The sequence below is a fragment of the Canis lupus genome, chromosome 22 (genome assembly GCF_048164855.1).
Source record: "Canis lupus baileyi chromosome 22, mCanLup2.hap1, whole genome shotgun sequence".
NCBI classification, from domain to species: Eukaryota; Metazoa; Chordata; class Mammalia; order Carnivora; family Canidae; genus Canis; species Canis lupus.
Window position 1 is genome coordinate 38,984,087 of NC_132859.1, and position 27,534 is coordinate 39,011,620.

Consider the following 27,534-nt stretch of genomic DNA (forward strand, 5'->3'; position numbering starts at 1 on the left):
AGAAGCACAGGTGACAAGCTAGGACACACAACTAGCATCTGAGGGAGGGGGTGGGAGGCAATCTTGCAGGACGGAGCACTTAATCTTTGGGGTCTGCACTAACTCCACTTAGTGTCAGAACAAGATTGACTTGTAGGACATGGGCTGGTGTTGCCAATTGTTCAGTGTGGGGAGAACCCACCCAGTTGGGGTCAGAAGTGCTGAGGATGTAACAGTGGTGTGTGAGTAAAGGAGATACACAGGAGACTTTCTTCTTGTACAGAGGGGGACAATGTGAGAGTTGTAAACTGTATATACCCTATTGCCACACAGAGACACCACTATAGCTGGTAAACCAAAATCCCTGTTATTCTTGACCAGGATGTCTGAGTGACATAAATTTTGAATTATCAGATGCTTTCAGTGATGCATCTGTCACACAAAGTGTGGCCATGCAATAATTCTCATTTCCCTTTCCATGATCCAATATCAAGACAGTTCTTATATAGAAAGGCATCTCTTGTCAAAACAGCTGTTACCTCTCACATCAAACTGCCAGTTTTAAGAAGCTGGGGTTAAAGAAAATAAGATTCCACCTCTACTTCTCTCCACTTCTAATATTAAGTAGAATAACAATGTGAGTAGTGATCATGACGAATGTGAGAAAAAGAATGTGAAAATGTAAATCCCAGATTTATATTTCTAGCTTAGACACCCAGCCCAAACTGAACTCCAAATTCATATATATAACTGTCTCCACTTGGACGTCCAATAGATTCTTCAATCTCAAAACATCCAAAACTGAATCCTTAAAACATTTACACTGTGCACATCCCCTCTCCATTGAGGACAACTCCATCCTTCCAATTTTCCAAACCTTCTGCAGGACAACTAGGGACTTTTCTCATTTTCTCCTCCCCACATCCAATCTTCCAGAAAACTCTTTGGGTTCCATCTTTAGGAAATATTCAAAATCTAATGACTTCTCACCGTATCCACCATTCCTGTCATAGCACCAACCACCAACTTCTTTCTCCTGGGCTACTGCAATATCCCCCCCACACACACACCTGTGTTCCCTACAGTCTACTCTCAGCAAAAGAGCCAGCTGACACTTTTATTTTTTTTTATTTTTTATTTTTTTTTATTTATTTATGATAGTCACAGAGAGAGAGAGAGGCAGAGACATAGGCAGAGGGAGAAGCAGGCTCCATGCACTGGGAGCCCGACGTGGGATTCGATCCCGGGTCTCCAGGATCGTGTCCTGGGCCAAAGGCAGGCGCCAAACCGCTGCGCCACCCAGGGATCCCAGCTGACACTTTTAAAACATGACTCAGATCATCTTCCTTTATTCAGAAGCTTCCAGTGGCTTCCCATATGCCTGATAGTAACCGTCAAATCTTCACAGTCATCTCCAGCATTCTGAGGACCACACCTCCTAGCACACTCTCTCTTCTCACTTGTCTGAGCCACACAGGGCCTGCTTGCTCCTCCTGGGAAAGGCAAAGCATTTCTGCCTGAATATGCCTTGCCTAAAATGCCCTTTCCTCATCCTCTTGGCTCACTACCTCACCACCTTTAAATCTTTGTTCTAATCTTACCTCCTCAGTGAGGCTGACCTTCCCCTATTTAATATTTCAACCCCCTACCTTGACACTCTAGATTCTTATTTATTCTATTTTGCTTTTTTCCTTTCCTTTTCCCTTCTTTTCTTTTCCTTCCTTTTTTCTTTCTTTCTTTCTTTCTTTTTTTTTTTTTGCACACGGTGTTCAGTAACTTCACATCTTAGAATGCCAGCTCCATGTGGACAAGGATCTACCTTGCTCATGGCTGTATACCCAAGCCTGCAGCAGTGACAGACACACAGCAGACCCTCAACGCGTATTTGCTGGCCAAAGAATTTTAAGCGAAGGTCTCTCATCAAGCCAACCATTTCACCTAGGGTGAAATATTTCACCCTGCAGACCTTCTTGGTTTTGAGAACAAAAACACAATCATGCCATGTATTTTTGCTGAGTCCCAACCATGAATGTGATCTTATATCCCTAGGTCTGCTGACTCTCCCATCAGTTAAGCTCTGCTTCTCCTTAAGTTTTAAGTAGCTTAATAGTTCCTTTGCTATTTTGTGGGATTTCAGTTTAAATCTCTGTTTATGGCACATTCTTCCTTGAAAGAGAGGTATCTTTATATTTGTCACCTCCCCCTACTTCAGGGTTTTTGAACTCTGGGTAGCACACCATTAGTGAGTCATGATATCAATAGTGTTTCATGATCATAATTTTTAAAATATGGAAGAGAAGTAGATTAGAAATAGAATACAATAGAAATAAAATAGAAATAGAATAAGATAGAAAATATCAAATAAATTATACATAATAGGGGTAAACATTTATTTAGTGAAATTTTGTCTTATATCCATGTATTGGTTTGTGATATAAATAATATTTCTAATATTGGATTTCTGTCAAAATATGTTTGAAAAACACTGTCCTATTTGACTTTCAGGCCCATAAGGCAAAGAAAGTTCTCCCTCATCCTTCTATTCTTTATAAGGCCATCACACTGCCTTGTAAGTAGGCTAAGAATATGATTTGAATTGAATTGATACTCTGGACTTCAGGACTTTTCTTTTCATTAAAAAATATTTATATGCTAATATATGGCTGACATAAACACCCATTTAAGTGATGCTACCACCCTAAAAGTGATGACGTAGAAGCAATCCCAAATGCCAGCCTATTATTAGAAATCCTTGAGTCCTGTATACCACTGCTGCTCTAAATGTGGTGGTGAACTAATCATGGTGTGCAAACATTTTTGTCGCTAGTCTACAAAGAGATCATTGAGAATAAACATTTAGAGACTTTTATACAATTTGACACAATAATTACATGTTTATTAAAACTAATAATAAAAAATAGAGATTGTATTTTTAAATTTTTATTTCACTTTTCTGGTAATTCATTTTTATTGTATTTACAAAAACATGGCTTTATGGTGGTTTGGAGATTAACAACAACAACAAAAAAAACAAACTGATCCTTCACAGAATTCAAGAAGTACTATTCTGAAATATAAGTGGAAGATGTTCATTTCCAAATTATCAAAGCACAGATTTTTTTCCTAAAGTTCTTGATTCTTAGTGTGGACAGAAAGTGTTGTATGTAGCCTGGCCCTGATTGAAGTCACATGTATATTTGCTATCACTTAGTAGATTATATTCATGTATTTCATCTGTAACATTCATGTCTCTTGGCTATTGACCTCCAAATCATTATGAATATGCTTCTGTATATATATTTATTGATATAAATCATTACATATTTCTTGTGCTTAAATAAGAAGTACATTATAAGACACATAACAAAAATAGAAATTAGAAAGGTTGAGCTAAAAATAATAAATACTCATTGAAGTTCTGGCTTAGTATTTTCCTCCTGTCCCCTTAGGATGCCTATACTTCCACTTCAGAGATTCCTACTTTATACCTGTGGCAGCAAACTTTTCCTGAAAGGTCTGGATAGTAAATATTTTCAACATTCAGTCTCTGTTACAACTACTCAGCTCTATGAAAGCAGCCATAGGCAGTATGTTACCAGATGGGTATGGCTGTGTTTCAACGATCTTTATAAAAAGAGGTGGCAAACCAGATTTGACTTAAGGGCCATACTTTGCTGATCTTTGTTCTGGTCTCTAGAGAAAACTGCTAATCCAGATCCACTCTCCCAGGAAGTACCAGTTGCTCTATACAGAGCAACAAGAGAAATCGAGTCCCAGTTTCTGTTTTATTTTGTTTTAAATCCAAGTAAAAGCATTTTGTAAATGAGGAAGCTAAGGTCCAAAGAGCTGACATTCTCTATGATCCCAGCAAGGAAATTTTGCTGTGTATAACTGCAAGGTATGCCCACTCACTGTTATCACCTTGCACTTATCATAGAACTATTACATTTCATAATAACCATGTCAAATTGTTTTATTGATAAAGAACATTCTGTCTCAGCAAATTATGATATCCTATTGATGGTATTTTCCTCAGATTTTACAACATTTCATTAGAAAATATTACATTCATGTCTCAGAAAGCCCAGCTGAATTACTTCTAACTAGTTGGATGGTTAAAAGAACTCAGAGAGAAGTAAAAAGAACACTTGCCATTTGCTTTTAGGAAAGGCTCAAAAATTGGCAAGAATTCAGATTACAAAGGGAAGACATTCTTAGGAGTTTCATTTCAGTAACTGTACCAGGTATTAATGATCCACCTAGGTGTTGTTTAAACATGCACGGTCAATACATTATGCAAACAACACCCGGTCAACAGTAGAGGGCTTTCACACACACTGCACTTAAGACCCAAAGTCATGGTTAATTCATGGCCAAGGATACAACTAATGTGAGCAGTAAAAAAAGTTTTGCCCTGAGGGTCAGCAGATCAAGGAGGATGTTGCTACAACGGAAGTGCTCAAGGACATAAGCTTGCACCTCTTTATTTGTTCTTCTTCTGAACCTAGGCTAAGCAAGACCTGGCACAGTATGGACAGTCAGTGTTTGTAGAATGAACGAATGAATGCCAGGGCTGCTAAAGAGGATTACAGAGATTTCTTAAAGTTGTTCGCATCATTTTCAGTTTTCTTCATTTCTCCTTCTATTTCATTAAGATGATTGAAGAAGAGGGTGAGAAGGAATCTCACTCTGAGAGCAATCTAAATAATCATCTGTGTCATGGAAAAGGAATTGAAGTCCAGAGACATAAAATTCCTAGGCCAAGACTGTATAACAACTGGTAAAGACTTTACAAATAAATAAAATGTACAGATGTTTTCTCACATTTTTACAGTACTTTTTCAAAAACCAAACCCATTATTCTAAGAATGCATCCAGACTATGGAAGTTTCCCAAATTTACTCTGTCTTTAAAACCATAACTAGGAAGCTTTGCTTTGTAACTCTATTCAAATTCCAAGTGGATGGGAAATACAATTCATGGGTGACCCATCCCCAGAGAGCTCATAGACCTTCTTACTGAGGTACTCCACTCTTACCCTTCTGTGACCCTAAAAAACTCCCCATTTAGAACTGATTTTGAGTGGGTGGGAAGAGGAAAGAGTCATTCTTCCCTATCCCCAATCTCTCTACTGAAGGATAGTTCCTTGAAATTCTTTTTAACAAAAGGACCACAATTTTTATTCCATAAAAATACTTAAAATGCAAATATCTCTGGAAGAGAGAAAACAAAACTGTTGACTTAGATTCACACTAAGGGGTAAATAGCTTATCAGATCTTTTCCAGAGAGTAGCTATATACTCCATGGAGAGAAAAAGGCACTGAGGAAAAGTAAAACAAATGTTGCCTAATTTACATTTCTGCTTGAGGCTGCCCTGCCTCTGAATTTAGTGGACTCTCTACCAGATCAATTTCGAAGGATTTGTTCTGAGCAGGTGCAGCTCCAGCATCAGTCCCTTTTCTGGGACTTGCTACCTGAACTTTTGCTTTCTCCTCTACCAGCTTGCTTCATGCTCCCAGAAGTCACTACAACAATTGCAATTCTGGCTTTGTCACCATCTATCTCAATGAAGCTCCTTTCTGGATGAAATAAAATACTTAACAAGAATCTTTTTAGGTAATTGTAACCTAGCTGACTAGAAAAGGACTCAGGTTTTCACGAAGACAATAGTACTGGTTGGCTGCATGGGCAGTCGGCTCTGAGATGAACACCTTTGGCCGGAGCTTTATTAGAAAGTGTTCTCAGAATCATCAACCCTGGGAGGCAGAGGGGAGCAGGGCTGGGCAGAGAGAGAAGTTAAACCAAAATACAGTTATAGCAAAGGTCTCAGCCAATCCAACAGAGATCCAGAACTGAGATGGCCCTTTAGAGTTGTCCTGAATTCAGGCAGAACTGCCTCATTCATAACCCAGCATTGACCAGCCATTGAATGAAGTCTGTCTCTAAGAAAGAGGAGTAGTGTTGGGGAGATAGTGGGCAAGGCAGTTTTCTTCAGTGGAGGGCAAGCTCCAAAGAGACCTATCAGCTGAGGGCCACCAGCAATCAGCACTCCCAGTAGCTGGAGAAGTAAGTGCTTCAATCCTGGAAGGGGAGTCTTCATAGGGAGTCATGGCATCCACTACAATAAGTCACTGCCCCTTAAATTACACACTTTGAACCAGGGCTCAGCAAAACAGAAAATTGTTCATTATTTTGTTAGAAATTTTAACAAGATCTGTTCTTTTCAGAAAATTATGTCACTCACGGTAATGTCATCCGCGGTGTTTGAGTTACCAATTCAACATACAGGGATCAATCTGCATTTGCAACTATCATATTGATAATAACTCACTGAATCTGTCTGCTTCACTGTAAGTGTGGTCAGACCCACAAATTAAAATGTTTGAAATGCATATTATCATAAATTACTTTTCTGTACTTTCTACTTTATATTTCAGTTAAAAATATGTGCATGAGTAATAATATTCATATAAATTTTATTTCAGGTTAGTAAAGGAACCATTATATTTTATATGAAAGGAGAGAATTAGATTTGAAAAAGTAATTTAGGATGAGAACCGCCCTAGAGTAATTCTCAAGCCTGGTTACCCATTAAAATCATCTAGGAAGCTGCAAAACACCCTGATGTCCAGGCCATACCCCAGAGCAATTAAATCAGAACCCCCAGAGGTAAAATCCAGGCATATCTTATTTTTGAAACTCTCCAAAGAATTGCAATGTATAGATACAGATTGAAAACTCTGTGCGCTAGCACAATGGTTCCCAAACTTGAGATGTTTCACAATCACCTCGAGAGTTCCTTAAACTATAAACTGCTGGATCCTATCTCCAAAGCTTTGATCCAATAGCTCTGGGATGGGGTTGATAATTTGCATTTCTAATCAGTTCCTGGGTGTTGCTGATGTGGCTGGTTCTGGGACCACACTTTGAGAAACAGAGTTCTGGAAGCTTTGACTGTCTGATCAGAGTCCAACCACATTTAGCAACTCCCTTCCAATTTCTTCCTGGTCCCCTACCTTCCTCTGCTCTACTAAACATACTATGAAATAATTTTTTAAGTTCCTTTTATCAACATTTGGAAGCACACTTTCTCTCTTCTATACAGTTATTTCCAAATCCTCTATCTTTCCATCTCTGAGTAGCACCCACCAGCCATCAGGTAAGTTGACCTCTTAACTTCTTCCATTATTTTTTCATGTCCTTTTATCTTGAATCTCTTTATGATTGTAGGCATGATTCTACAGATTACAGGACTAGAAACATTTCTTTGAAACAGCAAACTAATTGCTTCCATTGCACATGTCAATCCCATTTATGTTGTTGGAAAGCAAATGCACTCACCTGTGTCTTTTCACATTTGCTGTTTTGTGTGTGTGTGTGTTTTTTTTTTAATCCTGAGATGGGCCAGTTGCAGCTGTTCTTCTCTTCTATAAAGCATTCTGCTGCCAGGACCTAGAATTGCACCCCATTTGTCATAACTCACATCAAACAATGTCAGCAAATAACACAAAGATGGGCAGTGGTAATTTGGCTACAATCCTTTCTTAGTTCCCCTTAAAATCAGAATATTTCACAGGTGCATTTAAAATACGATTTGTTTGATGCCTACCTCTCTGGAATCCTTTCAATAGGATAGAGAATTTCTAAAATTTGCATTAGGACTTGTTTAAATACATATATATTTAATATAGCCTATTTTGGAGGCACTTGTGCTAAGACCCATATCAGCATATCAGCAAACCAAGACTTAATATCTAACCTAATTGCAGTTCAGTCTCTCCCAGGAATGCAACCATCCACCAGTCAATCTGAAACTATCTGGTCAGCAATAGCGAGGTAAGCTGCCTGGCAGCTGCCCTAGCTGCACCAACACCTGCCCTAGCTTCTGAAAGGAAGGTGTGTTTGCCACAAATGATCCATTATGTCTCATCCCCATTCCACCTGTAAAAGCCTTCCATTTTGTATATCTCCTTGGATTTCCTTTCTGTCTATTAGATGCGATGCTGTCCAGTTCATGAATTGCTGAATAAAGCCAATAAGATCTTTACATTCTACTGAGTTGATTTTTGTCTTATAACCAGTTCATACCATCAGCTCCAACACCAAATCTCAAAAGGCAGTTTGGAAGTTCAGATAAAAACCTACTTTCCTCCTTAAGAAAGCCTGAAGAAAAAGGAGACCAAAAAAGCCCTCATTTTCTCTAGTAAAAGAAAAATATTCACACAATTTTTCAGTTTGGCTAAGATTAATAACTCATAATCTGAAGATATTGGCTTCTGTTGAAGTGAATATCAAGATTTATTGACCTGCGGAGTAAATATTAACAGAGGTGAAACTGAGGTTAATAACAAACCTCAAGGGATAATACATCTTTATATTTGCTGAAATAAAAAGTCAGCCCATATATTGCTCATACATACATTCAAAAACCTCTTTAACCAGAAAGCTCTGGAAATCTCTTTGCTGTGACAGGTTGCTTAAATATATGGCCAAATTTCCATCTGTATTAACGTTCTCTGGGTATGGAGGCAGCTAGAAAAGCAAAACATTAATCATTTCCTCTGAGGATCATCAGTAGCCAATCAAAGGGCAACCGCTTATTTACATATTAGATTTGATTGGAAGAAATTGATCCTAACTAGCGTCTCATTCTCTTCTATCTTATTAATGTAGGCAATGCGTTGATCTGATACACATTAATATTTGGTCACCTAATAAGCCCATCTTTCCCCTATGTACAAAATAAAAATAGTCTCAACTCCTAACTTCATACAAATTCAAATAAATATGCTTATTGTCAACAACAAATCTTATAAACTAATGTTTGTTAAAGAGACATTAAAAAAAAACAACAGGAAATATAATTTTACATGAATAAAAAGAGAGATTTCTGGGCTATGGTGTCAGAGGGCCTGTGTTGGAATTCTAGCTTTACCACTTATTTGCTCTGTAACATTGGGCAAATGCTCAATGAAAGATGATTGTAAATGAAGTAAGGACTTCCGGGGAACATAGTGGAGTAGGAGGACCCAAGGGTCACCTCTTCCCATGGATATAACTAGATATCACTCTCAGCAGTGTAAATAATCCAGGGAATGACCCAAAGATGGGCAGGATACATTCCACAACTAAATGTAGAGAAGTAGCCACATTGAAGAGGGCAGGAGGGGCAAAGATGTGGTCATAATTACAGGACTGCCCACCAGAGGGAGGGATGCATGCTATGGGCATATAAAGGAGAGAGAAACAGACTTCCACACCAGGGATCCTGCTGAGGGAAAATGAATCTCCATAACATTTGGCTTTGAAAACCAAAGGGGCCAAATTTCATGAGTTCTTACAATCAGCAGCACTTAAAACTCAGAATTTAAAAAATTCAGTGGGTTCAGCTCTGAGAGAGCTGAGAAGGGGAGAGGAAAGTGAGTCTTTGCTCTTAAAGGGATAGCATAATAAATAGTCCACAGAGATATAGCATAGAAACAGCACTTTGAAAAGTGCCTGGGGGCATATGAGAGAAAGAGGGCTATTTACTAATCTCAGTGTCCTGGAAGGACAGAAATCACTGGGGAACTCCTCTAGGAATAAAGGAACTGGTAGGCACCGTTTCCCTCCCCCCTCTCCCAATGTACACATACACACACAGCCACCTATAGGAATCACTATCTATATCTCTAGCACTTCTACCCTGCAACCCCCCTGTAGTTCTGTGGTTCTGTCAATCCATCCCTTTGGACATCAGTCCAGGTGTTGCAAGGCCCCTCCCACAGAGGAACCAATGCACTCAAAGCTTACAAGCACCACTATCCCACTGCATCATGCCCTGTGCTGTGTTCCCTGGACCCAGCCCTTGAGATGGCACCTCAGTCCCAGCACTACCAGGGGCCCTCCTGCAAAGGAGCCAGGAATAACAGTTCACAAATCTTGCTAGCTCCACAGCTCCACTAGCCTTGTTGGTCTTTCTAGGACCTGACCCTTCCAATAGGATCTTGGCCAGAGCTATACAGGGTGATGCTATAGGCCTGGTATTGTGCATACAGCCCCCACAGTGGCCAGCACCACTCCAAAGTAACTCCTGTCCCAGAGAGGGGGAAAGATAATCACACTACCAGTCACAGGACTCAGCAGTAGACTAGGGGAGGCCTCACTCAGCAAGGAAAACTATCTAGGTGACAACAAATGGAAGTTCACTGCAGTTCTGTGATACAGCATCTTGGGCAAATGCCTGGTCTGAATCAACTCAAGCCCAAATGTCCACAAACTGACCCACTGAGAACATAGGAATCAAGCACTGTTCACAACAGGCAAAAAAAAAAAAAAAAAAAAATCTTTTGCAGATGACAGGACTGAAGAAAAAATCAGCTCAGCCACAACAGCAGGGTGCACATATCAAGCAAAGGAGACACCCCTGAGGCACCAGGTTCTGATACATGGGGAACACTGCACTGCAGGACACTACAGGACCTCTTATTCAAAGACCATTACTTTCAGGTGCAGGAGATGTAGTTGTCTTTCCTAATAAGCATAAATAGACACAGTGAGTTAGACCAAATGAAGACACAGAGGAATACGTTCCAAATGAAAAACAGGACAAAACCACAGCAAGATCTAAGTGAAATGGAGATAAGTAATGCACCTGAGAGAAAGTTTAAAGTAATGATCATAAAGACACTCACTGGACTTGAGAAAAGAATGGAAGACATCAGTGAGACCCTTAACAAAGAGCTAAGAACCAATCAGAGATGAAGAACACAAAAAATGAAATTAAAAAAAAAAAACACACACTAGATGGAATAAATAGTAGACTAGATAGAGGAAGCAGAAGAATGAATCAGCAAAGTAATGGAAAGTAACCAAACTGAGCAGGTGAGAGAAAAAAAATATGCAAATGAGACTTAGTGATATTAGTGACACCATCAAGCAGAATATCATTCACATTATAGGGAACCTAAGAGGAAAAGAGAAAGAAAAGGAGAGGAGCATTTATTTGAAGAAATAATAGCTGAAAACTTCCTGAAACTGGGGAAGGAAACATAAATCCAGATTCAGGAGGCATGGGGATTCTCCAACAAAATCAACCCAAGTAGGTCCATACCAAGATACACAGCAATTAAAATAACAAAAAGTAGTCATAAAGAGAGAATTTTAAAAGCATGAAGAGAAAAGAAAGCGGTTACCCACAAAGGAAACTCCACTGGGCTATAAGCTGATCTTTTTTAGCAGAAACTTAGCAGGCCAGAAGAGAGTGGCATATATTCAAAGTGTTGAAAAGTAAAAAATCTGCAGCCAAGAATACTCTATCCAGCAAGGCAACCAACCAGAATAGGAGAAATAAAGAGTTTCCCAGACAAACAAAAGTTAAAGGAACTCATCATCACTAGATCAGCCTTACAAGAAATGCTAAAAGGGATTCTGAGTGGAAAGGAAGGAACATAAGCAGGAGTAAGGAAAGTAGAAGCCCTAAAGCAGTAAAGACAAGTATATCTATAGACATCAGTCAAGGAACTCACAAAATAAAAGGATGTAAAATTTGACTCTATATACCTGAAACGTAGAGAGGAGAGGAGTAAAAAATGGGTTTAAACTTAAGCAACCATCAATTTAATATAGACTACTATATCCAGATGTTATATACAAACCTAATGTAATCACAAATCAAAAACCAGTAGTAGATATGCACAAAATAAAAAGAAAGGAATCCAATTATATCACTAAAGAAAGTCAACTAATCATAAGAGAAGAGAGGAAGAGAAGAGAGAAAAACTACAAAAACAGCCATAAAACAAACAAATAAAGGAAATAAATACATATCTATTACTAATTGCTTTGAATCTAAATGGACTAAATGCTCCAATCAAAAGACATAGGGTGACAGACTGGATAAAGAAAATAAGACCAATATATATGCTGCCCCTGAGAGACTCATTTCAGAGCTAAAGATGCCTGCAAATTGAAAGCAAAGGATTGGGAATACGTTTATCATGTAAATGGAAGTGAAAAGGAAGCTGAGTAGCAATACTTATATTGGACAAAATAGCCTTTAAAACAAAGACGGTAACAAGAGATAAAGAAAGACACTATGTAATCATTAAGGGAACAATCTGACAAGAATATGTAACAATTGTAAATATTTATACACCCAATATGGGAGCACCCAAACACTTAAAGCAGTTAGTTAATAATAAACATAAAAGGAGTAATCAATAGTAATACGATAATAATAGGGGATGTTATCACCCCACTTACATCAATGGATAGATCATCTAGACAGGAACTCAACAAGGAAATAGTGGCTTTCAATGACACATTAGACCTTATGAATTTAACAGATATATTCAGAATACTTCATCCTAAAACATTAGAATACATATTCTTTTCAAGTGCACGTGGAACAGCCTTCAGAATAAATCACATATTAGGCCACAAAACATATCTCAACATAATAAAAAAAGATCAAAGTCAAGTCCATGCATCTTTTCTGACCATAACACTATGAAACTAGAAATCAGCCACAAGAAAACATCTGGAAGGACCACAAATACATGGAGGTCAAATAACATTCTACTAAACAGTGACTGGGTCAAACAAGGAATCAAAGAAAAAAAAAAATACATAAAGACAAATGAAAATGAAACCATAACAGTCCAAAACCTCTGGGATGTAGCAAAAGTTGTTCTAAGAGAGGTTTATAGTAATACAGGCCTACCTTAAGAAGCAAGAAAAATCTTGAATAAAAAACCTAACCTTACACCTAAAGGAGCTAGAAAAAGTACGAATGAAACCCCAAACCAATAGAAGGAAGGAAATAGTAGAAATTAGAGCAGAAATAAATGAAATAGCTACTCAAAAATAATTCAGTAAATCAATGAGACCAGGAGCTGGTTCTTTATTTATTTTTTATTATTTTTATTTTTTTTAATTATTATTTTTATTGGAGTTCAATTTGCCAACATATAGCATATCACCCAGTGCTCATCCCATCAAGTGCCCCCCTCAGTGCCCACCACCCAGTCACCACAACTCCCCATCCACCTCCACCATCCACTACCCCTGTTTGTCTCCCAGAGTTAGGAGTCTCTCATGTTCTGTCATCCTCACTGATATTTCCCACTCATTTTCTCTCCTTTCCCCTTTATTCCCTTTCACTATTTTTTATATTCCCCAAATGAATGAGACCATATAATGTTTGTCCTTCTCCGATTGACTTACTTCACTCAGCATACTACCCTCCAGTTCCATCCACGTTGAAGCAAATTATGGGTATTTGTCGCTTCTAATGGCCGAGTAATATTCCATTGTATACATAGACCACATCTTCTTTATCCATTCATCTTTCGATGGACACCGAGGCTCCTTCCACAGTTTGGCTATTGTGGACATTGCTGCTATAAATATTGGGGTGCAGGTGTCCTGCCGTTTCACTGCATCTGTATCTTTGGGGTAAATCCCCAGCAGTGCAATTGCTGGGTCGTAGGGCAGGTCTATTTTTAACTCTTTGAGGAACCTCCACACAGTTTTCCAGAGTGGTTCTACCAGTTCACATTCCCATCAACAGTGCAAGAGGGTTCCCCTTTCAGGTGCTGGTTCTTTAAAAGGCAAACAAAATTGATAAGCTTTTAGAAAGATTCATCAAAAAAAGAGAAAGAGAGGATTCAAATAAACAAAATCAGAAATGAAAGAGGAGAAATAACAACCAACACCCAGAAATATAAAGGATTATAAGACAATATTATGAAAAATTACATGCCAACAAATTGGACAATCTAGAAAAAATAGATAAACTCCTAGAAGCATATAACTACCTGAAATTGAACCAAGAAGAAATAGAAAATTTGAACAGACTGATTACCAGTAATGAAATTAAATCAGTAATCAAAAAACTCCCAAAAGTCCAGGACCGGATGGCTTCACAGGTGAATTTTACCAAACATTTAAAGAGTTCATATCTATTCTCAAAATATTCCCCCCCACCAAAAAAAATAGAAGAGGAAGGAAACCTTCCAAATTCATTCTATGAGGCTGACAATACTCTGATACCAAAACCAGATAAAAATACCGCAAAATAAGAGAACTACAGGCCAATAACTCTGATGAACATAGATGCAAAAATCCTCAAAAAAAATCAGTATAGTAAACTGAATCCAACATTATATTTTTAAAATCATTCACCATGATCAAGTGGGATTTGTTCTCAGGGTGCAAGAGTCATTCAATATTTGCAAATCAATGCAATATGTTACATGAACGAGAAAATTGTATAATCCTTTCAATAGATGCAGAAAAAGCACTTGACAAAGTTTAACATCCATGCATGATAAAAACCCTCAACAATGTAGGTTTAGAAGGAACATATCTCAATGTAATAAAAGAAATATATGGAAAAACACACAGCCTTTTCCTGAAGATCAGGAATAGGACAAGGATGTCTTCTTTCACCACTCTTATTCAACATAGTACTGGAAGTCTTAGACACAGCAATCCGACAAGAAAAAGAAATGACATGTATTCAAATCAGTAAGAGAGAAGTAAAATTTTTGCTATTTACAGGTGACATGATACTATATATAGAAAACCTTAAAGACTCCACCAAAAAATTACTCAAACTGATAAAGACTTTAGTAAGGTCACAGAATACAAAATCAATGTACAGAAATCCATTGTATTTCTATACACTAACAATGAAGCAACAGAAAAAGAAATTTAAAAAGCAATCCTATTTACAATTGCACCAAAAATAATAAAATACTTAGGAATAAACTTAACAAAGGCAATGAAAGACCTATAATCTGAAAACTCTAAAACACTGATGAAAGAAATTAAAGACAATACAAACAGAAAGATATCTCATGCTTATGGATTGGAAGAAGAAATATTGTTAAAATGTCATATTACCCAAAGCAATCTACAGACTTAATATGTCCATATCCAAATGCCAACAGCATTTCCCACAGAACCAGAAAAAATAATCTTATATTTATATAGAACCACAAAGGACTTTGAATGGCCAAAATAATCTTAAAAAGAAAAACAAATCTGGAGGTATCACAATCCCAGATTTCAAGTTATACCACAAAACTGTAGTGTTCAAAACAGTATGGTACTGGCACAAAAGTAGACACATAGATCAATAGAACGCAACAGAAAACCCAGAAGCAAACCTATGATTATATGATCAATTAATCTTTGACAAAAGAGGCAAGAATATGCAGTGGAAAAAAAGACAATTTCTTCAACAAAGGGTATTGGGAAAATTGGACAGCTACATGAAAAAGAAAAATAAAGAAAAAAAGAAACTGAAACATGAAAAAAAGAAACTGGATTGCTTTCTTACATCACATACAAAAATAAACTCAAAATGAATTAAAGACCTAAATGTGAGGCCTGGAGCCATAAAAACCCTAGAAGAAAACACAAGAAGAAATTTATCTGACATTGGCTGTAGCAACATTTTTCTAGATAGGTCTCCTGAGGCAAGGGAAGTAGAAGCAAAGGTAAACTATCGGGACTGCGTCAAAATAAAAATCTGCACAGCAAAGGAAACAATCAACAAAACTAAAAGACAACCTACTGAATGGGAGAAGATATTTCAAATGACATATCCAATAAAAAGTTAGTATCTAAAATATATAAAGAACTCATACAACTCAACACCCAAACACAAATAATCCATTTGAAATTGGGCAGAAGGCATGAACAGATATCTTTCCAAAGAAAACATACAGGTGGCCAACAGACACATGAAAAGATGCTCCACATCACTTATCATCAGGAAAATGCATATCAAAACAACAATGAGATACCACCTCACACCTGTCAGAATGGCTAAAATAAAAAACACAAGAAAATAGTGTTGGCAAGGATGTAGAGAAAAAGGAGCACTTCTGCACTGTTGGTAGGAATGTAAACTGATACAGCTACTGTGGAAAACAGTATGGAGATTACTCAAAAAATTAAAAACAGAACTATCCTATGAACAAGTAATTGCACTACTGGGTATTTCCCCCCAAAAATACAAAAACACTAATGCAAAGACATATGCACCTTTGAGCTTCTTACAGCATTACTTACAAGAGCCAGATTATGGAAGCAGCCCCAGTGTCCCTCAATAGATGGATGGATAATTATAGAAGATGTGGAATACACACAAAATGGAATATTACTCAGCCATAAAAAGAATGAAATCTTACCATTTGCAACCACATGGATGGAACTAGAGTGTATATTATGCTAAGCAAAATAAGCAGAGAAAGACAAATACCATATGTTTTCGCTCATATGTGGAGTTTAAGAAACAAAACAAACAAGCAAAGAGGAAAAAGAGAGAAAGAGACCAACCAAGAAACAGACTTTTGACTGTAGAGAACAGACTGCTGGTTACCAGAGGGGAAGTGGGGGTGGGGTGTTGGGGAATGGGTGCAATCGATGAAGGGGATTAAAGGATTGCGCTTGTCATGATGGCACTGAATGTTGTATGGAAGTGTTGAATGTAGTATTGTACACCTGAAACTAATCTAACAGTCTATGTTAAGTATAATGGAATTAAAATATCAATTATCAGTTCTTCTACATATGTATATTATATACATATGTAGAAGAACTGATATCAAATAATAATAATAAGTGAAGTAAAATGAAAATAATAATAGCTCTTCTTAAAGTCATTGGGAAGATTAAAACAATTAGGACATCTAAAGTGCCTTAAAGTATATGCTCAGAACATAGTAAGGGTGCATAAATGTGTGTCATAAAAAATTAAGTTCCAGGGAAAAGAGAACTTCAAGGTCATTTGGCCCAAAGTCTTAAAACATTTTGTTCATGTGATCCAGTTTTCTCTTGTTTGGCCTGATTCATTAAGACTATTCAGTGTTGCTGCTATTAATGTTTACTTCTATTTAAATTTAGTTGCCAACATCTAAAACTCAGGAAAATTCCATGTAAGATAATCTGAATTTGCAGCTTTGAAAAAAGTTTAGGAGATACAACTGAACGGGACTCATTCTCAGAGGCCAGTAATCAACGGGTGCTAGGGCCAAGTGCCTGCTACAGAAAGGGCAGGTGCCTCTGCCCAGTTTGTAAAGTGCACACTCTCCACTTACCATAGTCCCCACCACTCTCTACTACTCCCCATCCTGAGGCTGAGTGTCAATTGACAGATACTATCCTATTAACACTACTGGCTTCTCTTATAGTAGAATAAAGCAGAAGGAAAAGTATATCCTCGCACCCCAGTCTTTTTCAAAAATGGAAAAAAACAAAACCAACCAACCAAACAAACAAAAAACACGTTTCAAGAAAAATGAAAGCCATTTTCTAGAACATTAAGAGGATTTCTGGGCTTAATATGGAACAAAGTGTGTCCATAGCAAAAGAATACAACTTAATCTGCCATTAGGAAAACCAGTCACTAGAAGAAGCATGGCTGCTGAGTGGAAAGGATGCTGAGGGAAAGCTTAATGATCTGTAAAAGAGCCTGAAATTTCAACAGTTGTTTCTGTTGAGTGTGAGGCAAATAAGTGGTGATGCTATGATAAGCAGTGATTTACATTTGTCACCTGCCCTGCCCACATTGCTACTTGTGCGCCTGCCCCCTGACCAAGCCAAACTTACCCTTGTATAGAGGAAAGAATGGAGGCCAAGGAAGTGTAGGGATTTGACCAATTGTAGCTTGCTAATTAGAGGCTGAGATAAGACTGGAACCTGGTCTTTTGGCTCCACTCCAGAGTCTTTCTATGATTCAAGTGCAAATGCAAACAGCTTCCAGGGCTTCCAGTGTGAATTTCTAGTGACACCCAGTATGAATACACACCCTCCTGTGACTGAACTTCAACCTCATCTCCTAAGGAGACTACAGAGTGAGATATTTAAGTAAATGTGTTAGCTCCCCAGTTAGAAAACACTAATTGCAGGCCTAGAATTATAATTGTCCAAAGTGTTTACAAGATGGAATAAAATATTTGATCCACTGGTTTCTGGGTCAACAAACTATATAAATGAAGTTAACACATGTCTAAGCCTTAATTGCCAAAATGAAAATCTTGAGAGTGAAAAATATAACACAAATGCTTAAACAGTAAATACACATTTGGTGACATGACATCTCACTGATTGCCAGAAATTTCTCCATTTTCGTAATACAGTAGGAATAGTCCTCATTTCTTTTGAAGAAAATGCAGCATCGTTTTATTTAACCTTAGCCAAGTCTCTGATTCACCCCAATTTATTGTATTATTTCATTTTTGACAGTTCTGTGAGCCCACTGGTCAGACATCTTTGGAAAGATTGTAAGATACATGCCTCAAACTATAAAAATAAGGACTGGGGCCAAACGTTTGTTTAAAGAAACCAACAGACAGACAAACTACCCCCTCCACACACACAGATTGACATGCAATTTACTAACTTCAAAGGCTCTAGTATTGAAATTTACAATTATTTACTCCAAATGCTTTTTGTTTTCTATGCCTTTACTGTTCCTCTTTGGGCCAATGGCTTTCCCCGGTAGAAGATGAAACTTCTTATTTTTATTCTATTGCTTATTTTCTTTCTTGTGAGGTGAGTTTTGTTTTGTTTTAAGATATTAACTGATCTGTTTTTTCTTCAGTACTGCTCTCTTCCCAGCCCTCCTGCTCCCATTCAAGGTAATGGTGCTTTGAAAATTGCTTCAAGGGAGAAATCTAATGCCTCAAGTTGGAAATCCCTTAGAGAGTGAAAACTGGTTTTCAGACTTTGGTTTCCAAAAGTCTAAAACAATCAAAAACTTTGCTGGTCAAACACCAAGAGATAGAGTCAGAGGAGGAGTACTGAAGAGAGGGAGATTGCCTTGAGAGAATGAAGAAGGGGACAAGATGTGAGATGGGGACTTTAAGGTCCCCAGAAAAAAGAGGTTCTGTATCGTCTTCTGGGCAAAGCCCTAGGAGAGATCAAGATAAGACCCCAGGGAAGGGGCATGAGGAGTGGCAGGGCAGGAGAGATTTCAGGCTTCCCTCAGAATTCCATATCATTCACATGAGACCTCCAGATGTGAGAGGACCCTGAGTTCATGAGAAAAGGACATCCCAGCTCTCACGAGTGTAGACTGATATTCAAGATGCATCTTCACAGGTAGACCATCCCCACTCACTTCCAGTGCCTTGGCGCGAGGCAATCTCCATGGGATTACAACTCCTCACAGAGGTTAGAACCTTAAGGAAGCCAATGGGAAACTACATGGACTGGGGGGACAAGAGAGGTAGTCAAAATGCAAATAAAATTGAAAAAAATAAAATTGTGAGATTTTAAAATTATTTTTTCTTGCCTATCTGCATTTATGAACTCATATAAGGACAAAAGTCCAGCACCAGGATTATTCTGACTTAAAAATAAGGTAATAGTCCTATTGGTTTTCGGTAATGAGTTTAACCCTCTTTGAACAACTCTGTCTAAAATCCCTTCACTGAAACCTGTCTTTCCACCAGTGACCTTGGCACCCAAACCAGAAACAAGGACTTCTCTCTGTTTCTTTGGTTTCTTCTACTCCTCAACCCACCTAACATTACATTCTCTTTTTCCTTCATCTCTGTGATTGTAGAGTCCTTCAGATTTGAGCACTTATTTTTTGCTTTGGCCTATCCCCTTTGTGATGGCTAATTGTATGTGTCAGCTTGACTGGGCTGAAGGATGTCCAGATAGCTGGTAAACTGTTTCTGAGTATTTCTGTAAGGGGATTTCTAGAAGAGGTTTGCATTTCAAACAGCAGACTGAGTAAAAAGTGCCCCCTCCCCCATGTAGGCAGGCATCACTAAGCAATCCCTAAGGACCCAAATAGAACAAAGGCCAGAGAAAAGGTGAATTCTTTCCCTCTTTTCTTGAGCTTGGATGGCAATCTTCACCTGCCCCTGATAATACACCCTACTTTCCTGGTTCCCCAGCTTGCAGAGAACAGGTTGATGGTTAGATTTCTTGGCTACCATAACCATGTAAGCCAAGCCAGTTCTCTCTCTCTCTCTCTCTCTCTCTCTCTCTTTCTCGATTAAGGGATTGCTACTGGAAGATATACCTCGACTAACTAATGCCCCAGTTGAGTTGATACACATATCTGCCCAGGAAAGAGCAGGGATTTAAAGTGCTGGGTAGAGGAAGAGCAAAAGGAAATTGGAGAGTGACATAAGGTTACTTGCAGCCGCAAAAAACTAAACAAAATAACAATCATGGAATGTGTAGGTGATGACAGAAAAGGAGAGAAATGGGCATTTACTGACCTTTTTGACTACTCAGCCAGGTAAGTGCTGCATACTTTAAGTATATTAACTTATTTTAATGTATTTAAAGTTCTTTTGAAGTAGATACTATTGCCCCCCCACCAAATGAGGAAGCTGAAGCTGAGTGAGCATAAATAATATACCCTGGTTTGAAGAGCTGACAAGAGAGGGAACTTGAACCTAGGTCTGGGTGATCATCACTGATGTCCTTGTTGCTTCTAAAAATATAGATGAGAAATTCCTGATTTTTCCTTGGATCTTCCCAGGGACCAAGAGAAAGGAATAGAGGGTCACAGTCGCCATCTCCTGATTATTATAATGATAGCAATATCAAATACATAGCACTCGAAATGTACTTTGCGCCGTTGTACATGCTCCAGATACACTCATTTTATCCACATCACCTTCCAGTGATGGAAATCTTATCATGTTCCTCCGCATTTTACAGATAAGCAAACGAGGCTCAGAGAGTTTATAAACATGCCCAAAGCCATGTAGATAGTTGGTAGCAGATCTGGGATTCCAAACCAGGCATGGCTGCGGGGTCAATACCTTTAGCTATTCTGACCATCATCCCCGCATAGGACAGAGAAAGACCAGCAGAGCGTGGAAGAAAAGAAATCCAGAATGCACAAAGACTTTTTTCCTAGCCATTCCAAGGGCTTTCTCTGTAACTGTATGAAGACAAGGTTTATATCAGTAGTCTGTTACATGGGTGACCTTCAAAGACCTACAACTCATGGCTAAATTTTACCCTGGAAGAAAGCTAGCTACAAGTCATACCATTATAAGTAAAGTTCTTATTTCCTACAGGTAAGAGTGATAAACTGGGTCCTATTTTTGGAAAACCATTAGATTCCACAAAAATACTCAAATCACAAAAATCCATTGAAAGGAACAGAAATGTAAGCTTTTATAAACATCTCTTATGTTAAAAAACACTTAACATAAGTTTGGTTTCTGTATGTACTAGTCTCCTTGAAGTTTGTTAAAATACAAATCAATGAAGTTTGGATTGAAGATAAATTATTTTTCCTAGCAGATTTCCCTATAGCAAGCATAGGCATATGTCACTGCTCTAGGCATCTCAGGCTTGAATTCAAAATTAGAGTGATTTGTCTCAAAAATTTTATTCCAAGTCAGTGTGAATGAACGGAAAATTTTGCATAGTAAAAGCTGGAAGAAAGACAGTTTCCATGATGCCATTTTTTCATTTTTTGCTCTTCTGTTTCAATAACGCTGCTGACAATGACCTCAGCCTGATCTGCCGGTATTGCTAGTCATTGCAGTCATTATTGATTACCCTCTTGGTTTTGGTATTTTGGTGTTCTGATCTATGTTACTGAAAATGCAGGCATTTTTATTGATGTAACACCATTGTTTTAGAATTTAAATAAATCTGAAAATTATTTGCATATTGATTGCATACTTAAAGGATTCTCTGCCGCATTCAAATTTTGTATTGAACAAAGCTTCCTTGTTTAGAAAGCATTTTTCTAAAGCTCCAGAATCCTCAAGAAGTGGAGGGAAATGACAATTGATAAAGTAAAGCTTCATTCACAAGAATAATTCTTATCTAGTTCAAAGGCTTTCTGAACAAGTGGTATATAAATCTGACAGTTTTGAAATTGGAACAGGTAACTCTTCTTTGGAGTATCAGCAGTACAAGATAAAACCAAAGAAGACATAGATAAACCTGAAATGCTTTCTTTCGAGACAAAAAAATACTGCACTTTCTCTCCCTCCTTCTCCCCCCTCCCTTCCTCTCTCTCTCTTTCTCAACTTCTCTCTCTTCATAAAGTTTCCCTTGAACAGGACATACAATTACAAAACTATTTGGGGATCCTTGGGTGGCGCCGTGGTTTAGCGCCTGTCTTTGGCCCAGGGCAGGATCCTGGAGACCAGGGATCAAGTCCCACATTGGGGTCCCTGCATGGAGCCTGCTTCTCCCTCTGCCTGTGTCTCTGCTTCTCTCTCTGTCTATCATGAATAAATAAATAAAATCTTTAAAAAAAAATTTACAAAACTATTTGAAGATGAGCCTTCTTTCTCATTTTTCCCTGACAAAACACACAAAAGCCATTTCAGCAGCTAGAAAAAGCTGTGCAAAAACATGTTCACAACTCCCCAATTACAGTACTCATTGCCCCTAGTTTTATTTTCAGATTTAGCTTTTTATTTTTAAAAAAATAGCAAGTTACATTTTGCATCTTTTCATGATATCATCTCTTCTATGTAATGTGCTTCGATGCTTTGTTAATTTTATCTGTTAATATGTACTTAGCATTTTTATTTTCAATATATTTGAAACTTTCTAAATATTTTATGTGTTTATATGTTTTGAGGTTGGAAATGTGTTTCTATTAATTTCTTGGTTTAAAAAATTATTTTATGAATCCTGAGCATGCTTTAAAAAGATAGCAATAATGCCAATATTATGCAAATTAATTGCCAAAATTAATCAATCAGCAAAAATAAAAAAAAATTATCAATACAAGTTGAGTTTTTTAAAATAAGTGACTTAGGTGATGCAATGCTTACAAATAAAGCTGCTGTCATTTGTATCTCACTTAGAATTAAACTCTACTTACACTATCTCTTTAGAATAATTTCTCAATTTAATATGCACAAAAACCACCTGAAGATATTGCTGACCTTCAAGTTCTGATTCAATAGGTCTGGGTTGGGGCCTAGGAATTTGCAATTTATAACAAATTCCCAGGTGATAATGCTACTGGTCCAAGGGTCACACTCTGAGTAGCAAGGCTCATTGAGTCTACACACATTCCACCACTAGGCTCAGTTATTCCCAAGTGAATACTAGTTATCACTACCAGGTAGGATCATTTTAAAGCCTGTGATTTGAATGAAATGGAAGATGCGTGCTGGGAGTTATGAGGTAGGAGAGGTGGGGTGATCTTGACCTTAAAGGTTGGCCAAGGATTTGATGTATGTGGAAGAAAACTGAGAGTCATGCATTCTTAGGAAGAAGGATCTAGCAAGCATTCTGGTCATATAAATTGCCTTCTGGTACAATGAATTGAAGTGGACGAAACTGGCTGAGACTGTTTCCAGTCCTCTTGCAATCAATGGCACCAAAGGAACATGAAAGTGAAGCCAGCATCCCACCTCCCCGCCTCCCCCCCCCCCCCCCCCCCCGCCCACCTCACCACAATGGCTTGTTGCTCCTCTGTTCCCAGGAAGCAGTGAGTAGCTGGCCCAGAAATCCCACCTGAGCTTTGGATGGTGAGACTAGCACAGCAATGGAACTGATCACCTGCGCTCACCGCATGCTTTGCCATCTCCTCCTTAGAGCTCCTTCTGAGTGTGCCTGGTTAGATCAGGTGACCCTCCTGCATGCCTGCATGGTATGCAACTCCTTTCATCCTAACCATCTTTTCACCCTTTATCTCTCTTTTGAACTCTGTGCCCCCCCGGGGCGGGGGGGCCACACATGGACTGTTCATACCTGTCTGTTGTATACCTGGCACACAGCAGACTGATTGTCCAGCCTCTAGTGGACACAGATCATTAAATATTTGTTCAGTAAATGAGACTTTGAGCAAGTCTCTTGTCTGAATGTTTTTTTTCCCACTGTTAAATTAGGGGATGACATGGAGCAGAGTGAACTGGCTGCTGTGCTCCTATAGCTGCTCAGCTGGTTTTCCTTTTTGCTTTGACCTCTATGTCAAGACAGTGGTTTTAATGCTTTCCTTCCACCCCAAGACTCTACTTAATCCACCATCACTCACACTAGTCTCTCTGATTCAATGCAGGTCTTGTTCCTGGATTAGAGGACAGGCTTTATGCCAGCAATGACCACAGAGTATCTCCTACCTTTTCTCTGTCTTCATTAAGCATTTTGCTCAGATAGTGCTCAGAAGGTCACAAGGAGTGCAGGGGAGGTTAGGAAGTCAGGAAGCTTCCTTGGCAGTGGCAAAAGCACCCTGGTCCCAAGTTTCCCAGTAAAAGCAGCCTGCAGCAACATGGTGATGCTCATAACCACTCAAGAGGCACCAGTAATTCTAGTGTCCCATCTTGCTTGCTATACCCTCCCAAGCAGGAACTCAGAGCTCCCTGCAGCTTTCACTGTGTTTCGTTAGTGGCAAGGGCAGGAGGTTCACCTAGTACAAGGAGTAGCCTTTATATATGCAGAATCACCAGGTAGTCACAGTCAATAACACTAAGTGAAATCATTAACGTTGTAATGAGATATGGGGCACAAAGCCCACTCAGTGGCCTTTCAGATTGCCACTGGTTCACCCTGCAATTTGGGGGCCTTGCTCATGACCATCCTCTTGCCCAAACAGTGGGAGCCAAAAATGGTACTTTCTTGGGTGTTCCAAGTGTCATTTCATGGACAAACTCACCCTGTACAGGTCATCTTTTCATGGGACAGAGCTACTGTCTCATATCAAAGAATGTGCAGACATAGTAGCTGGAGCCCCTAAGTGCTCTAAGAGAGTGCTTTAAATGAACTTTGAATATTACACTTTCATTCCAATAAAATTGTGTATGTTTTGGATGATTTGTTTACTGGGGATGGCTATAGTATTTAAGTGCCCATGTTTGCATTTTGGTTTATGATCACAATAGTGCCAAGATGAATGCCTTTGATTATTGCAAGCTAAGGACAATAATAGAGAACAACTATATGTAAATGCTAAATAATTCCTTCCTGTCGAGTGAAGGCAAGAACCTCCTGACTTCTACGGATTAGGATTTGCAGAAGTTCTATTAGAGAAGAGTGCTGGAAAGGTGGTTCTTCAACACAGCATCTTATAACATAGGTCGTGTGAAACACATGAGACAATTTGCGATTACAAAGTCTCATATTTATCTGGAAATGGCACCCTAGTTTCAGCAAGATAGTATCACCCATCACATTGAATTTATGTCATTTTGATTTTTAATGGTCTTGTGCTTTTTAAATTTTAATTTGTAATTTGTTTTGATTTTATGTCTTTTTAATAAATGCAAACATAAGTTTATTGAATCTTTTAGGTTTATATGTATTTAAGTAAAGTTTTAATAAAAACAATTTAAGCCTATTTTGGAAACTAAGAAAACTTTCCCTCCCAAGAGAGCATCCATATACTAATTGAGCTTGAGAAACAATGAACAGCCTCTTCATAACATCCTCTTTAACCTCTCTGTTCCACATCAATTCAGTCAAAGCAGCATGAAGAGGAACACAGCTGATTTCAAATGAAAGCACCATCTGTAAGGGATTCCACCGGTCCCTTTTGTTATACTAGTGCACCTATTCCCAGCTGGTAGGAATGGTGGCTCTAATGGCTCTTAGCTGCCCCCTTCTCTGGAGAATTGCCCTCAGACAAAAGGGAGCCCACAAGAAAGATTATATCTTCCTCTCCCAACAGAAGATACCCCACAGACATATTGACTTGTTGACTTGAGGTGCAAAAACCCAGTCCTCTTGTTTCAAGATGGACTCAACTCTGTGATCCATTTCATGCTCCAGAGTTCTCTGTGATAGAAGCTGACTCCAGAAGAGATCACACTATTCCTTAGAGTCTTGTACTCTTTATCTTGCTTCCCTTACTCTTCCTCTTCTGAGAGCACACCCCCAATGTTCAGCCATGTTCCTGTCTGAGCCTCTGTTTCTGGGAACCCACACCTAAGATACCTTTCCAATCCATAGGAAACCTACCTGGCACCAAGATAGTCTGCTGTTTGAGCACACATGAAGTCTCTGTGGAAATTCCTTCTTCTTCTCTCCTCATTACCATGAATAGGTGACACATATCTTATTCTCCAAAACATGAAATTTAATAACCAAAGAACTCTGGCAGATTTAACTTGAGGATTTCTGACTCTTAGTCTGTGCGAGAATATCAAAACTAAAATGACTCCTTTATATATTTCTAAATCTCTAAAACCAATTTTCAGGATCCAATTATATGGAACTCCTCTAATCTGAGAAATTGACATCTCCCCAGGTACTCACTGCTACAGCAGACTGAACAACCTTTAGACCCTAGAATAAATATACCTGCGACCAGTTATCCATCTTTATCTATTATGACCACTTCTCTCTGTTTGGTAGAAGTAACTTAAGTCTTCAAGTATGGAAAATAAAATCCCTGATGGTCAACCTCTATTCTGTGTGTCATTTCATGAAGCTTGTAGAATTAGACATCTTTATATTTCCTGTCATCCTATAGCTTCCCTACTCACCCCCTGGCTTAGAAGAAAACAGAAGAAACCCACACCAATTAACACGGAGTTAATAATAGCAATAGTGATCAGCTATTGAGCATTTACTATATATCAATTACTGTATGAAGAATTACCTTATTTAGTGTTCACAACTACCCTGTGAGGTGAATATTATCACCATTCTGCAGGTAAGTAATCTGAGACCTCTCCAGGTTAAGTAAGGTGTCTAAGATCACGTGACTAGTAATGACCTCAGGTCTCTTCAGTCTATGCATTACTTTCTCATTGATAGGACAAATCACGTGAAAATGTTTGTTTCTCAACAGAGATTTCATGTGGCCTACCTAGCATTACCTTGAGTCAGTAGTCTATGAATCAACATAGTTCATGATGACAGTTCCTTGTTACTGTGGCAAATGATTAAAAAATTTTCTTTCTGCTTTTCAATAAGAGAATATCCTCAGTAAGAGAGGATATTATCCCATTCGTAATACGTACCCATCAAAAGAATGTTAATTTGCTTAACACAGCAACACACTCACAATACTGATGAAACAAAAATTATGCCATTCGGTTATAGGTATATCAGGATTTATTCTACTATTCTGTCTACTTTTGTGTGTTTGAAAATGTCTATAATTTAATAAAACACAATCAAAAAGAAATATTCAGATTGTGTTCTCAAACAATGTATAGTTTCTTTTCATAGAAAAGGAATTAAAGTGTTTGCTATATAAACACACTTACCTTATGGCTTCACTTGATACAACCTAACATTAAAAAAATTTAATAAAAAATCCATATATCAGCAGAATTTCTATTTGGGTATGAGGTTCAGAAATCTTATTAGATTAACCTAGAAGTTTGGGTTGATTTTTTTCCTGTATAAGAAGTCTGGAGGTGAGCAGTCCAGGCCTGTGCAGCAGGCCCATTAAATCATCAATATCCCAGTCCCCTCCATCTTTATCTTCACCATCCTGGCCATAGGCTTTCATCCTAATGCTCACATAACGGCTGCTGCATCTCTAGACCACGTGTGTGTAGTCCAAACAGGAGGAAGGGGACAGAGCCATAGTTCTCCCCAGTGTTGACTTATTAAGGAAGACAAGTCCTCCTCAGCCTCCTGCCTCTAACTCACAG

The 27,534-nt window shown here is 38.4% G+C and overlaps 1 long non-coding RNA gene across 1 annotated transcript in view; it reads right to left on the minus strand.

Moving 5' to 3' along the window:
- Positions 1–1,107: 1,107 nt before the first annotated feature.
- The window catches only part of LOC140614156 (uncharacterized), a 42,570-nt gene continuing 16,143 nt past the window's right edge, over positions 1,108–27,534 (minus strand). Inside the window, exons 2-3 of the long non-coding RNA XR_012015059.1 lie at positions 7,322–7,432; positions 1,108–1,472 (exon numbers count right to left, since the gene is read on the minus strand). This is a non-coding gene — a long non-coding RNA (uncharacterized lncRNA). The remainder of the gene's footprint in view (positions 1,473–7,321; positions 7,433–27,534) is intronic.